The 16,929-nt window shown below is 41.8% G+C and overlaps 1 pseudogene; it reads left to right on the top strand.

Moving 5' to 3' along the window:
• Window positions 1–10,499: 10,499 nt before the first annotated feature.
• On the top strand, window positions 10,500–16,699 carry LOC147991883 (uncharacterized; annotated as a pseudogene).
• Window positions 16,700–16,929: the final 230 nt, after the last annotated feature.

Below are 16,929 nucleotides of genomic sequence, written 5' to 3'. Positions count from 1 at the left end.
GGCCAAATCCCTGCCCCTTCCTTTCCCTCTTCTCCTCTTTCCTTCCCCCTTATTTTGGCCTACGTGGGCCGCACTAGCCCCCTAGGGGCTGGTATGTCCCCTTCTTGGCCCATTAGGCCCATGTAGTTGCCGGGGGGATGCCCGGAACCCCTTCTGGTGACCCGATATGTACCCAGTACCCCCAGAAAACTTCCGATGTCCAAATATCGTCCTATGTATGAATCTTTGCCTCTTGACCATTTAGAGACTCCTCGTTATGTCTGTGATCTCATCCGGAACTCCGAACAACATCCGGTCACCAAATCACATAACTCATATAATACAAAATCGTCATCGAACATTTTGAGTGCGAACCCTACCGTTTCGAGAATGTAGACATGATCGAGACACCTCTCCAGTCAATAACCAACAACAGAACCTAGATGCTCATATTGGTTCCCACATATTCTACGAAGATCTTTATCGGTCGTACCATAATGACAACATGTGTTATTCCCTTTGTCATCGGTATGTTACTTGCCCGAGATTCGGTCGTCGGTATCTTCATACATAGTTCAATCTCGTTACTGGCAAGTCTCTTTACTCGCTCCGTAATGCATCATCCCGTAACTAACTCATTAGTCACATTGCTTGCAAGTCTTATTATGATGTGCATTACCGAGAGGGCCCAGAGATACCTCTCTGATACTCGGAGTGACAAATCCTAATCTCGATCTATGCCAACCCAACAAACACCTTCGGAGATACCTGTAGAGCATATTTATAATCACACACTTACGTTGTGACGTTTGATAACACACAAGGTATTCCTCCGGTATCCGGGAGTTGCATAATCTCATAGTCAAAGGAATATGTATTATGACATGAAGAAAGCAATAGCAATAAAACTTAACGATCATTATGCTAAGCTAAAGGATGGGTCTTGTCCATCACATCATTCTCCTAATGATGTGATATCGTTCATAAAATGACAACACATGTCTATGGTTAGGAAACTTAACCATCTTCGATTAACGATCTAGTCTAGTAGAGGCTTACTAGGGACACGGTGTTTTGTCTATGTATCCACACATGTATCAAGTTTCCGGTTAATACAATTATAGCATGAATAATAAACATTTATCATGATATAAGGAAATATAAATAATAACTTTATTATTGCCTCTAGGTAATACTTCCTTCAGCTGGTGGGTCCCAACTGTCAGGGGGGAGGAAACATTATTTTTCCGTGCAAAAAGGAGGTAGTTGCATGCGTGCGTCCCCACCGTCAGCCTCTCCACTTACAGTCATCTTCTGATGACTCTCGCTTGTTGACCACGTCGCGCCGAGTGCACTAAGGCGGTGGACGACGGTGAGGCCCTAGATGGGAACGACCCGGAGATGGGGAAGACACGGCAGTGGTGCCGCAGATGGACAGGAGTGCGAGACTTGACTAGTTTGGGTGTGAGCTGGGGCTACACTCGGTGAAGAATAAGAGGAGGTGCGCAGGAGTGGAGGGATGGCCTAGCCGTCCGTGGGGTAGTGTTTCGCTCCGAGGCGCGTGAAGCAGTGCTACTGGACGCAGGAGGCTGGAGCATGCGGTCTCACCGGCGCTGGAAGAAGAAGACGAGAGATTGAAGAAGAATGTTGGTCGTTGGATGTAAATCCAACGCCTTGCTTAGTCTTCGACCTATTGGCGCACATGTCAGTGAGTCCATTTGGTGGGCTGGGTGAAACAATAATGTAGCGTTTATGCAGCCCATTTGTATGTTATGTTAGAATTTATAGCCCATTTACAGTATTTTTTTTGAAATACATGGATTTGCTGGGCTGGGTTATCATATTGGGCTAGACGGAGAAATGTTATAAAAACATAAACACGTGGTTGCACGTCTATTACTGCATTGGTCAGTAAAATATTAGCAAGCTTATGTTCATCAGGAATTAACTTGCAAGCTCATTGTTAAACAATAATTATTATTATTTTGTGAGAACTTATCATTTATGAAATAAAATAATATTTTAATTTGATGAGTTAATAAGATATGGGGTATTATTATCTTTTAGGCTAGACATGGGACAGTTGAGTTGGTTCTAGGGAAAAGTAGTGGGAGAAAAATCAGATTACCTCAAGAAAGAAAGTGGGAGAAAAATCAGAAATAGGATTAATAAAAAAAAAGTGGTAAGGTCTATACAGAGGTTGGACGAAGGACAGGTCAAATGGGAACCTTAGGTTGTTTAACATATATATATATAATAAAATATAAATATACATACTATTATAGAAGGAAAACATAGGAAAGGAAAAACCACACTGAAAAAATGATACACCTGTTAGATCCCCATAATCATGTTGTGGGCCGCGGATGTCCTAAGAAAAGAAACCTACACTGGGCGGCCACGGCCCAGTTGATACCTACTGGACCTTAAAAAAAGGAAACTCGGCAGGCCAGTGTACATACACTAGTAAGATGCCCGTGTTCCATGGCCTTCTGGATGTGGTGGGAAAGAGATAAGGCTGATTGTGAGAGACAAGGATTTTATTGTAAATATGAAAACAAGTGTCGGACATCTTTTTACAAAACTACAGCAGTTTTCTTTGTATGCGTCAGATCTAGATCCGAAGGCTACTAGTGAAAGATGGCAGGCACACCATCATCACCAACTCAGATTTTTATAGGACTAGAGATAGAGAATAGAGATAAGCAAATAGCCACTCAAAAATAAAAGGCAAACAAGTTAATGGGTTCTTAGACGAAATATTTCGGATAAAACAGATAATTACACATAGGATAATGCATGAAACAAACAGATGATAAAGGCGCTTACACAAACAAAGTACACCATCTAGATCTTCCTCGCACGCTTGAGAATGACGCTACGGCTGACCGTGTACTCCCCGGTTACGGGAAGCAGACATGCCCTCATGTCCAAGATCCACCTGTACTTGTCGTAGCATACGTATGCGTCCTTGGCTGCGTGGGTGATGTAGGCTAGATTCAGAGGTACATCCCACGTGTTAGGTCTGTCCTATCAATGTGTTCCTCCATGTTGGCTTAGCCAGGGTCGATGATGGTCGCGGCGAGGTCAACCACGGAGTCCTTCTCCTGCCCGTTGCTGATGATCATGTGTTGCTTCTGGATGTCAACGAGCTTTTTGCACCAGATAGCCGAATCGTAAAACACAGTGGCATTCTTCCTACTCTCCACCGTAGCGAAGGTGCAGTCAGCGGTGCCGATGAAATGTGCGAATGCTCTAGAACCTCTGATGGCCCTACAGTAATGGTAGACGAGAACCTCGTCCCGCACACGTACCTAGGCGACGGCGATCCGCTGGTCCCTGCCAAGAGATGGATGGATGGGCACAAGGTCTAGTCCCGCGACCTTGTGCTTATCCTCCTGCAGGTACTGCTTGAACTTGGCGAGGCAGAGCTTCACTGAGTCTGGATCGTTGGTGTACATCACATTCAACTTTGTGCTGCCATGGATCTAAATGGCGAACTGAATGGTGAACTTCTTGCTGAAGTTTATATCCAGCAGGCTCACCCCTCGGAATGCCATTGGAGTCTCTTTGCATGCAGAGTTGATGTGGCGGTTCTCGTTTTGTAGGGATTGGGGGCAGGGGGAAGATGAAGACGATGGAGAGATATGGATAGCGGAGGGCTCCTTATTTACACTGGGGATCGGTGTGTAGTGGAGTACTGGGGGCGGCAGCAGCAGTTAATTTTTCCAATCTTGGGGAACTGCAATCACTAGTGAACGTAGTGGGTATGCGGCGACAATAGTTAGTTTTTCAACTCTTGGGAACTACAATCGCAAGTAAACGTAGTGGGTACAGGTGGCAGCAGTTATACTCCTACTACCCCTCCTCCCTCGCCCGCTATACGCCCAGAAGAACACGCCTCCTCGACTCATTCAAACGCCTCCATTAAACTGGCCTGGAAGCCGAGAAACCTATTCTGGCCACACGTCCGTTCTCAGCGGGTAACTTTACTTAAATTTTATTCGCTTTACTCAAATTTTATTCTTAAAACAAGCAAAGAATTGGCTCATTTTATCAGTGCAATAGGATCAACATGCAAACAATTAGAATTATTATTCTCAAGATGCACACGATCAGCTCATTTGCCGCACTTTCGCAATTACAATACTACCAAGTTTGAACAACTTGTTATGGTTGTTGTCCTCTGCATCATCATGCCGTGTTTCCTAACTTGCAAGATTCACAACCAACCCATAAGATTCAAATAATAAGTACAATAAAGATGCCTACACATCTGAATGATTCACAGGTCACAGCCAATAGTTACTGTACATCTAAAATGTTGTCAATATGTGAACAAATAAATAAATATCGATTGATTCTTCGTGTAAGCAATTTGATTCAAAGATTTGCTGAAACATTGAAACCAGTCCTGTTTACGGCCATGCAGGTCAAACATTGGCAGATAAAATGTTCTCCATCATTGGTGGCACTCGGGGCCTTTGGCTAAAGTGAAACTCAGGTTCAAATCCATGTTGGCTAGTCGTGTCATACAACCCAAGACCATCCCAACATCTGTAGTTGAGTATTCTTGTCAGCACTGATAAAGAAAGAGCATGATTACTATAATAGTGGCACTAGTTCAAGCAACCCCTCGACACCGGCGATCCCCGACTCGACATCGACCATGGCATTCTTCGCATGGATACCTCGACCACGGCTACACCACCCTATGCTCTCGGCTACCTCGACATCGGCACAAAGGGCTACCGCCTTGCTTGAGCAACCTCGTCGGGTTTCACTCCAGCCACGACTTTCGCGATACATCGACCGTTACGACTGTGTGGGGGGTGTCTGTCGGCTTACCTTCGGATTCTTCTCCAGTCTCACCGTCTGTGTCGCTACTATTGTGACTAGGGGGGATGTTGAGTATATTGATTAACTAGGAAACAAAGGATATAGGATATACTAGGAATTATTCCAGCTTGTCTTGTACTTCAAGTTGATCGTGTACTCCTATATATAAATGCTCACGAGACTCAAGCAATAAACATTATATTCCACCAAATACCTTTCTATCCCTTCTAACAGGGATAGCACAGGTGCAATAAGAAAGAAAAACAGTGGACTTTTGCACAATACTGCAATTCATATACAAATGGTATTTGCTTCAGAAAGGTCCTACATAAAAACCCCGGCTATCTTTGCTCTCAGAACTGGAGGATATTACACATGAGTTTGTATCTCTTGCTCTTTCCCAACATAATTTGTCCCATTTCAGAAACCTATGACGATGCACAGGCTACGATTACCAATCATCAATTGAACAATTCATGGACAGCACGAAGTCAACGCAGGATGATAAGTGGACGGATACAAAAGAGGATGTGCACAAAACTCCTTATGCTAGACCTCACGGACCTTCCATGACCAACGGATGAAGCACAGGGGACACACAGAGCAATACAAATCAATGGAGAGAGACAGATCCAAGAATTGGACATGGATGGAGCAGCCTTATCTGTTTGCGTCAAAGAGAAGAGCTGTGTCGGTTGAACCACATCTGTAATGCAAGAGAAAGAAGAGTCTGTGAATACTGGGGAGGATAAAGACAGGTACAGGTAAGGCTGCAAGAATGAAGGTGCAAGGAGCGCCCGACTTTATAATCTAAAGCCCATCAACGGAACCAAATGAGATCAACTTATGCCTCAACAAAACAATGAAAGATTACCACATATAGAAAATAGGGAGGGATGGTAATTGTATTGCCAATGAGTTAGCAAGACTGACCCCTTTGTCAGGGAGGATAGCTTCTAGAATCCTTTTGTTCTCTCGGAAATTGAAGTTCAAAAGCCCTTCTGACCATGTCCATCTGTGTTCACTGACTTCTTTTTTTTTCTTTGAGGGGACATGATGGATTTCACTCAATACAAAAAGCACAGTTTGTCAAGCAAATGTTGTTGCACAAACAAATAAGATCATCAGAAGAACAAAGGGGGGAGGGGTCAATTTCAAAGGCTTTAAGAAGGCCAAATTCTCTAGAGACTACAATTGATAGTGTTCCTGACAAATGCAATTATTTCATACCCCTGACAGTTGATCTAAAGAAGCATAAGCCGAAACTACATGACTGTTCAACACAGCCAGAGCAGGAATAATTGGTGCAATTAGAAAGAAAGCCAGTGGAGTTTTGTACAGAAAACATAATTTTCTTCAGAAATACCCTACATCAAAAGAACTATCTTTGCTCTCAGAACTGGAGAATATATTCCAGCAGCACAGGGTACACAAATAAAGGACACATTTACTTTTAGACAAGACTTGAAGGAAAGCACTGTGAGATAGCATTTGTGAGATCTCCATCCTTACTGGTGGTGATAAGATTTGGAAAAAGTTTTAGATTATAAATTTGATACCAATAGGAAAAACATTTTATGGGCCAAGAATAATTCTGGTTCCCCTTTCTGGAAAGGATAGACCTGGGTCATATCAGCTCAGCATCTAGACATTTTTATTGCTGGCATGTTGGTGATGGCAAATCTAATAGCTTTTGGCATGATCAGTGGATTAGTGATTGCTCTTTGAAAACCATATTTGGGAGTTATATTATATCTGTTATCAGCAACATATTTCTCTTGTAGTTCTGCCCAGGCTTGGCATGGTGTGAATTTGAGATTAACCTTCCATATATGTGTTGACATGAGATTATTGTCTATGTGGAATGACCTCCTTTCTTTCTTTCTTTTTTTGACGGGGAATGACCTCCTTTTTTGATTAAAACTATTTCCTTTTTCGAGACCGTCGACAAGCTTCCAAGATGATCTACCAATTAACCCTTCAAGATCTTTTTGGAGAGGATGATGGAGAGGTTCGGTTTTGCGGCAGAGTGGGTACAAATGATCATGAGATGTGTGACGTCCGTGAGGTTTTCAGTGAAGCTCAATGGTGGGATATCGCACACCTTTTTACCCTCTAGAGGCCTCAGACAGGGTGACCCTTTGTCACCATACTTATTTTTGTTTTGTGTGGAAGGTTTCTCGGCATTGATCAAAAATGCACAGCGGCTTGGCGACATAAAAGGGATATCTTTTGGGAGCACTGGCCCCATAGTAACCCATCTGCTTTTTGCGGACCATAGTATTGTGTTTCTAGAAGGCTCTGAGAGCAACTTTCAAGTGCTCAAATCCATCCTGCATGACTATGAAGTGGCCTCTGGACAGAAAGTAAATATGCAAAAATCTTCTATTTACTTTGGGAAGGGTAGTACCAATGAGAAAAAGGAACAATTGAAGGAGGTCATTGGTATCTAATCTGAAGCGTTAAGTGAAAAATATTTGGGCCTACCAACGGTGGTGGGAAGAGCCAAAGATGGGACGTTTAAATACGTTCGAGAAAGTGCTAAAGGAAAGGTTACAGGATGGAAAGGGCAAGGTTTATCTAAAAAGGCCAGGGAGGTGCTGGTCAAGTCAGGGCTCCAATCAACCCCAACTTTTACCATGAGTTGCTTCCAACTCACCAAGAAAATGTGCGGGAATCTGACATCTATCTCTTCAAACTTTTGGTGGGGTGAAGCAAATGGTGAAAAAAAGGTTCTTGGATTGCATGGAAGAAAATGTGTGTTAGCAAGCAAGATGGAGGTATGGGCTTTCGTGACATGGAGGCATTTAATCAAGCTTTGCTTGCAAAGCAGGCGTGGAGGATCCTACAAGTCCCCTCCTCTCTCTGCTCAAGGGTACTCAAGGCTAGATATTTTGCCGATGGTTCTATACTTAGTGCAACCTGTCCGAATGGTGCCTCATTCACTTTAAGAAGTATCTTGTATGGACGAGATTTGCTACTTGATGGTTTAGTTTGGAGAGTAGGCGATGGCTCATCTATCCGAATTCATCATGATAACTGGATACCGCGCAAAGGATACCTTCGGCCACTAGGCCAGGTATATGTGCAAGGTATGACACGTGTTAGCGATTTATTGAATGAGGAGGGTGATGCATGGGATAAAGCTAAATTGGTGACCATGTTTTCCCCAGATGATATCCAGGATATTCTGCAAATTTGTGTGGGTGGACAGGGCTCTGTAGATTTCCCTGCTTGGAACTTTACAAAAAATGGTGAATTTACTGTAAAGTATGCATATCATCTATGTATGGAGAAGAAAAGGGCAAGAGTTGGACAGCCAGGCTCTTCGTCATCCACCACGACCCACCAAGGTTGGCTCTCTCTGTGGGGATCCAAAGCTCCTGGGAAAGCGCTGATCCATGTTTGGAGATTGATCAAGAATGGCCTGGCGGTGGGCTCGGAACTTCTACGGCGACATATCAAGGCGGGCATTTTTTGCCCTGCATGTGGGAGAGAAGAAACGCTATATCATCGGTTTTGGGCCTGTTATCATTCGGCAATGTTTTGGAAGGAGCTGGGCTCGGCATTGGGTGTAAGGGTGGCGATCCCACCTGTATCTATGAGCACCCAGAGTTCGCTCGCGAAGTGGATGTTACAGTGGCTGTCAGAGGCGTCGGACGAGGAAAAGTCCATGATGATCCAGGGCATCTACGCACTATGGTTAGCACGGAATGAAACACGCGAAGGAAAGAAGATTGAGGAGCCGGAGCAGATTGCAAAAGCGGTGGTCATGTGACTAGAGTGGCAAAGAGTAATGGGTGGCCATGGTTCAGTTGCATGTAGCCAGCTGAAGGATACTTGGAAACCCCCGGAGCATGGTTGGCTGAAGGCCAATGTAGATGGAGCTATGGTGCGGTCAGGGATGGGAGGTGGAGGGGGTGTGATCTTTATAGATGAACATGGAGTTTTCAGAGGTGCAACGTCGGTGTTTTTCCCGGATACATGCAGCGCGGAGGTGGCTGAACTGCTTGCATGCAGACGAGCAGTTCAGGAAGCTGTTCAGAAGGGAGTGCAGAAGTTGCACCTTGAAATGGACTGCCAAACTGTTGTTGGGATGCTAAACGAAAAGAAGAGGAATTTATCAGCTATGGGTCAAATTGTAGAGGAAGTGAAATCAATGTGCAGTTCGCTTGCTGAGTGCAAGATCACCTGGGTGAGGAGAACAGCGAATAGAGCTGCCCATGGGCTGGCTAAACTAGGAATAAGTAATATGGTTTCGATGTTTTGGGACCTTGTTCCCCCTGATTGTATTCTAAGTATTGTTTCAGATGAGATCCTTTCATTAGTTTAATAAAGTGAGAAGTGAATTTCAAAAAAAATTAACCCTTCAAGATGAAGTTTTAAGACCACGCATTTCTCTTGACGAGGCCAAGCTTGGAAAGGAGAAAATAGAAGAGCTGCCACAGTCCTTTTTTGAATATACTGTGAAGACTGAAGATTCAATGTAAGGACTCTAGAGGCAGAATTTTAGGCGGCTGATTCACTTACCACAAACTAACAAATTGAATAATACAGTGCTGGGAGTAAAAGATATTGACAACATAAGAATATTGATGGAAGCTGTTAAATCCATTCAGAAAACCACAAGGAAAACTTGGAATCGAAATAGTATAAATCATTGATCATGAGAGACATCATATAATGGAAGAGATTTCTTGACTGAGAATTCAACTCCAACAAATGGCAACCCTCAGAGATCGAACAAACTGCCACTGCGAAATCCCCCTCGGTGTCACACCAAAGCTGAAAAAAATATGCGTAATCAGTAAGTTAGTGCATCAACCTGAACGAAGAACCCACGCATTCGTGTAAGCCGGCACTACTCAACAACCTCCTCCTCGTCGCCGTCGCCAGTCCTGGCCGCCGACACCGATCCCTACCGGCGCCTCCCGTGCCGCGCACTGGCAGGTGGGGCAGGAGTTGCGCACATCGAGCCACCGGAAGGATGCATGAGCGACACAGCTGTCATGGTTTCAGAAGACTTGGAGAAGACCGCCGGGGCTCGCCGTTTCTGGCTGCGGATGAGGAAGCCCCGCGGTGGCGCGTTGCCGGGAGCAGCGGGGATACCCTCAAAAGGAGTGGATGAAGGATAATACCACAGTCTCCTTCGAGAGGTCGGATTGGGGACCAGGCAGAGCGCTGGCCGAGGGGTCGCCGTCGCCGTCGCCGGCGAGGCTTGGTCAAAATCGGGAAATAGGGTTAAAGAGAAAAAGATCGTCCATCCCTGCTAGGTCCACATGTTAGTGATGTCCCCAATATTTTATATATTTGCTCGCTCCCATTCCCATGAGGCACAAGGCCCCATCCCCCGGGTTCCAGTCCAACCAGCACAGCTCAGCTTCACGCGCCCACTGTTCCCCTCCTCGCCTCTTCCTCCCCGCCGCCACACAGGCTCATCCTCCCCGCCACCACACAGCCGAGGAGCTAGGTTTTGGCCATCACTCCGGCGATCAAAGCCAAGGTAAGTCTTTTTATACGCATCGGCACTGGTGCATTGAGTAGATGGATGTATTTTAGTGTTTTTTGCTTTGGTTTCCATTAACCTAACAAGGGTTTGACTTTCCATTTTAATCCCTAACAAGGGTTTCATTTTGGCATTTTGCTCAGCCTATGGGAGGTGCGGCGCGCCAAGATCCGAGATGCCTCTTCCCCACGCACCGTTGCAGACGCATTTAGAGGTATAAATAGTACTAGTAGTCATAATCTCGCATTGAAGGTGTTGACGAGCCAGACGAATAGGTCAATAATTTATATACTGGCTAGTGGGTACCAATTGTTGAGTACCCATCTACTCAAAAGAGATGATTTTTAGTTTCAGCACGAGACACACTCTACCCAATTCCGAATCGGTCGATAATTACACGACGCGCCACACTAGCGACGCATGGGCCCAAAAGAGTTAGGGTGATTGGAGGGGGGTTTGGTGGTGGTGGTGGTTAGCAAAAGTTTAGCATTAGGAGGACCTTATCCTTAATATTCCCACGGATGCAGAATGCGTACTTTATTGTACCCAAACCTTGTTTTATATCGCAGATTCTTCTCTCTCTTCGAAATAGCAGATTCTTCTCCATGTGTTCTCTTGTTTTCTGAATGTCACAGCCATTTTTTTCGATGTTTTCTTTTTGTCTGAATGCAACACAAGATACTACAGTAACATAATCACAGCAGCAGTGAGATGTTCTTTTGGCTTCTTTGGGGTTGGTGAGAAGTGGATGTATGTTGGTCCCATTACTAACTAATAAATAATGTTAGTAGGGTGTAGGGACCCTTCTCTTCCTGCTTTCATCAATATTCTAAAGAGCACATGTGTTGGCAACTTACTCCATTTTCTTTGGGAATTCATGTGAAATCCCATCAAATTCCTCCTGCATTCAAAAACGAAACAGAAGGATGGAGCTAGTGCTGTTCTACGCTTGTACTCCAATTGACTCCATTGGCCATACTATACTTTGGTTTTCACAAGAAGAGAAATGTGTGCGCACGTATGAAACTCGTTTGTCATGCATTTTTACCTCGAGATAAATGTCTCAACTCAAAATCATTGAATTGGACATACACCGACATATATCCATGTAAAATTAGCTAAGGCAAGGAAATCTAGAAATTGTATTGGAGCTTGGGCTCCGTGGAGCCCGTTTTTTCGAACATCCAAAAATTATTTTTTGAAATTTTTGAAAATTCTATGGAAAATACAAATGTACATAGGTACATAGTCTACACATATGTATAGTTTCATGATGAAATACGTTAAGAAGTGAGCTACACAAAAAAAGGTAAATCATGGGTTTTTTTAGCACATGGTATTATCCACCATAAAAATCCATGATTTTTTTGATAGCTCATGCATTAATGTATTTCATCATGAAAGTATATGAACATGTAGAATACATCTCCATTTACGTGTGTATTTGCTTTTAGAAGTTTTTGAAAATTTAAAGGTTGATTTTCAGAAGTTAAAAAAATATCGGATTCATAGAGCCCAAGCTCCAAAATCTGCACTCGTGGAAATCAATTTATTGGCTACCCTCTGAGGTCAACAAATGTATAGGTGTGTGTGTCAAAGAAGGAATGATATGCCACAAGTGTGGTGAAACATTGTGGTGTAACAAAATCACCTAGGTGGCTGGGTGTTGCAACCAAGGATTTATGAGCCGATGGGTCGAGACGTGTCCCTAGGGTAATAGCTCATAGAGTAGCCATGAAGTAGATACTATAGTACTACTAGTATAATACGATGAAATTTGAAGGCATAAGGATGAGTGGATCCAGTAGTGGAGTGGAGGAGGTGGTGGAGCAGAGTGCTTTAGTTGGGGGAGGAGTGAAGCAGACGAAGGAGCAAAGGTGCAACAACGGGGGCCACCGGAGGAGCCATGTTGTGTAGCATGTCGTGCGAAGAGCTATGCTCATCAACAATCCTAATAAGTGGTTTTGACTATTCGCTCAACTAAAAAAATGCTAAAGTAGTCCAAAATTATCAAAAGCAAGTCGAGTGATTGATCGACTACATCCATGTGTCGAGTATAAGTGCAGAGTCGACACCCAAATAGTGACTAGTAGACTAGTCATGCGACTATTATTGACTAGTCGAACACCGCCTAATCCATGGTTGTAACGTGCAATCCATGTTTTTTGAAATTTAAAAAGTTGACTTTCAATTTTTTTTAAATATTGGAATTCTAGAGCCTGATTTCCAAAAATATGCACTCATCGAAATCAGTTTATTGGCTTCACTTTGAGGTCAACAAATGGATAGATGTGCGTGTCAAAGAGGACATGATATGCCATAAGTGTGGTGAAACATTGTGCTGTAACATTTAGGTGTAACAAAATAACCTAGGTGGCTAGGTCATAGGTGTTGCAACCAAGGATTTATGAGCCGATGAGACGAGACTGAGTCCCTACTCCCTAGGGTAATGATTCATAGACTATATAGTCAATGAAGTAGGGACAGGAATTTGGTGAACATGGTCCACATGCACCCCTTATGAATAGTAAATTTGAAAAAATACTATATTTAAAAAAACTGAATATTTTTTGTAACATACATAGTCGACTCATATATTCGCGTATAAAGTTTCATGAAGAAATGACATCCATTGTATTCTAGGCAAAAATGACGAAATCGACGCTATATTAAAAACACTGTTTGCTAAATAGTAAAGACCTGATTGTATTTTCTTCACTAAGGATACCACGAGTAACGTTTCTTCATGAATTTCACACATGAGTAGAATGGTCAACCAAGTTTGATAATCCCAAAATTTCAGATTTTTTTAAATTTTTCTAGGATTTGTTTTGAATTTACTATTCATGTGGATGCGCATGGAACCATGTCCACCACCTATGTACTTTCGATTGAAGTAGCTACTATAATAGCAGTATAACACGATAACTCTCCTTTAAAGTCATAGGGGTAAGTAGATACGGTAGTGAAATAGAGGAGGCGGAAGAGCGGACTAGGAAAATTTACCGGAGCTGGTATGTACCGGTGTTGCATCCACCGTTAGTCAGTTTCATCAAGATCTGTGCGGTCCCCTAGGTATAAGTTACTAATCTCAGCAGCAACTTTATACAATGGAAATACATGTGGGACCTTTGCATGCTATTGTCAGCTTTTGTCATGAGAGAGAGAAAATGTTAAGAGAAGGCCGGTTGCATGCATGTTAAAATATTCTCTCTCTCCCCATCAAAAGACTTCCATTTAATTTCATTGTGAAAATTTGGATGATAAATATCTTTTGAATGAAAACTCCGATTTTGAATATTTTTATATATTTGAATTCATAGCGAGATGGCCTTGAAAATAAGACAATTATGGATACATTTGAACTAGTTTCAATTGCGCTGATTTCAAAAAACATATTTCACTCAAATTGAAAACAAATTTCACTCGTCTCCAAAAATCATTTCAGTCAATTCAAAATAAAAATTCACTCATTTAAAATATACGAGCTCACTCATTTCAATTGATAGATTTCATGCATTTTTTAAAACATATTTCACCCATATCTTTAAGCTGATTCCCCTCCTTCCAAAAACTGACTTACTTGTTTCATATGATTCACTGTTTTAAAAACACACATGTTTTAAAACTGATTTCACACATTTTAAGGATATAATTTCACTCATTTAAAAATATAATTTCACTTAAAAACTAACTTCACTCGCTTCATTCATTTATGGATATAATTTCACTCATTACAAAAACTTCTTTCAATCATTAAGAGATCGATTTTACTCGTTTTGCAAGAAAAAATATTTCAATCATTTGAAAATTTTGATTTCAATAATTTCAAAAACCGATTTCAATTATTTCTAAAAAGCATTCTCTTCATGAAACATATTTCACTCACCATAAAAAGTTTCATAATAACCCAAATTTAGATTGTTTCAAATAACTAGTTTAAAAATTCTAAATAACAAGGTTCACATATTTTTAAAAAAATCAGTAATTCACTAGTTTGAAAAAACACATTTCACTGATTTGGAAAACTGATTTCACTCAATTTTGGATACATTTGAACTAGTTTTAATTTCACTGATTTCAAAAAACGGATTTCACTCAATTCAAAACATATATTTCACTTATATAAAAAATGCTAATTTCAAATTATTTCACTCATTTTAGATAATGGATTTCACTAATTTCAAAAGATTTCACTCATTTCAAAAATAGTTCTCAGTCATTTGACATTTCAATGATTTTTTATCTTTCCATTACATTCAAAATCCACTTTCACTCAGTTCCAAAAAATGATTTCCCTAAAAATTTAATAAGTTGAGTGAGATAACTTTCACATGTCGACAAATGTAAGTTTCACATTTTGTAAAATAACCAATTTGACATATTTTCACACATCGGAATAACATATTTTCACACTCAGTTCCACTCATTTTAGAAAACAGATTTCACTCATTTGAAAAAACATATTTCACTCAAATTTTAACCAGATTTCACTCATTTGAAACAACCAATTTCACTTATTTCAAATGATTTCACTAATTTCAAAAAACATATTTCACTAATTTCAATGAAAAGTTACATTATAATTACACAAAAATATATCCAATTTCACTATGTTCCTAAAAATGATTTCCCTAAAATTCAAATAAGTTTGAAATATGTTTCATAAGTTAAAAAAAAACCATTTCATATATTTCACACAAACTGGTTTCAACAACTTAAGAAAACTATATTCAGAAAAGTGGTTTCAATTATTTTGAAAATTGAAAATTGAAATGAGTGAAATTAATATTTTGATATGATTGAAATAGTAAAAATTAAACTAGTTTAAATATATTCAAGATTGGTCTTATTCTAAAGAATTTATGTTCATGAGTTTGAATATATGAAAAAAATAAATCATAGAGCATTACTGTAAAAAAAAATTGGCCATCTAAATATGTAAACAAAAATAAAATGCATGGATTTGTTTAGGAGAGGGAGAGGGGAGAGACATTGCATGCATACGTACATCCCACTTCAAAAAGTACTGGCATGGACATTATTTATCTGACATTGATTTGACTATATACAAAACATTAACTGTCACAAATACACTCTTATACATTGGATGTGGGCCACCACAACACGAATCACGAGCAAAATGACCGGTCGATGCTTCACTGGTAGCTACCTGAACCGGTAAAAGAGACTTTGCGGCCGAAGAGCATGGTGCTTTAGCTAGGGGAGGAGTTAACCAAGCGGAGAAAACAAAAAACAAAAGGCATGTCATCCAGCACCCAAGTAGTGACCAGTAGTGCAACTGGCAACGTAGCTTCGTTGCTCGCTGACATATGGCTGGCAAGCGAAACAAAAGGCTTGTCATAACAAATACTACTACGTACAGTAATTGTTTTTTATCCACTGGGAGCATGCAGTGTAGTTTAAGAAGAAAAAAAACTCCTTTTTATCCAGTTTTACAAGTTGTATTAAGAAAGTTATGTTATTTGTTTGCAGCATATACCGATGATTACCTTGAATGTGCGTGGTGGTCTCCATGAGTATCGAAGGGTCATGCGTCTCCTCAGGAAACGGAGAGAAATACGCATTGGGCTAGCTCTGTTCAGGTCGCGTCCCGTTACACCAAGGATGCATCCTCAAGGTGGACGAACGTATCACAGAATCAGACTTGAAGACCCTACGCGTCCTAATGTTTACGTGTAATTTCTAGTCTGTGATCAGAATCTATACTTGATAGCGTATCGTTGGTATAATGGCAATGTCTGGACCAATTGGCGTTATTTCAAGGACCAGCGAGACTGGATGCCAGGATACTTACCCTCTACGAGTTTGCGTTTCAGTGGCCGTCACGATGCACAGACAACGATGCCCGTCGGACCTACCGCTGCACTGATGGACATCTTTCATGTGCTCACCAATCCACTATCAGTTGATGCGGCAGTCAAGAGGGCTCTTCTGCGGGCAGTCATTTTGTTCTGCGAGGCTAGCAGAATACTGATGATCTTCATGGACATGATGAGGAGGATGAGGTTCACCGCAGTTATGGATGATGTACTGGAGGTCTTGATGTGGGTGCGCATGAGGAGGTGGAAGAAAATGAGCCGCTACAGCCTGCATGCAAGAAATAGGGTGTTGGTTGAGGGAGGAGATGGTGTGCAAGAAGTCGAGGAGGGGCTACAGGATGAGCCAGATGAGGACGAAATAGAACTTCGAGATTCTGTAGCAAACTGTGAGCTGTACAACCTGGACCAAGTCATCGGGCCAGAGGGCCAGCTCCAGCTCATTCTCTTGGACGAGGATATCTACAGGCAGTTCGGTGATCTTCCGCTGTTCCCCGCTGGCTATGTGGATGACTTCCGTGAGGCTCTTGTTTAGGGCGTGGGGTCTTCCTGCTCTGTCTAGGAGGTAAGCTGACAAAAACAGTGATTTTTTGGTGTGGAGCTATGGAATTGACTCTTGGAGGCGTACGTATTCAGAGCGATTGGTGAGAGACGCAAGTTTGGTGAGAAATTTGGCTCGAAAAAACTTGTTGGAGACTTGGTACAACTATTGCTGCAGTGTCGCTGAACGACATTGAACTACACTAGATCTTATCTGTATGATTG

This window comes from Triticum urartu, chromosome 1A, assembly GCF_056163025.1.
Source record: "Triticum urartu cultivar PI428250 chromosome 1A, HENAU_Tu73, whole genome shotgun sequence".
In the NCBI taxonomy this organism is placed as follows: domain Eukaryota; kingdom Viridiplantae; phylum Streptophyta; class Magnoliopsida; order Poales; family Poaceae; genus Triticum; species Triticum urartu.
Note: the sequence above shows the minus strand (reverse complement) of the source record. Positions and strands in the feature narration are given on the sequence as shown.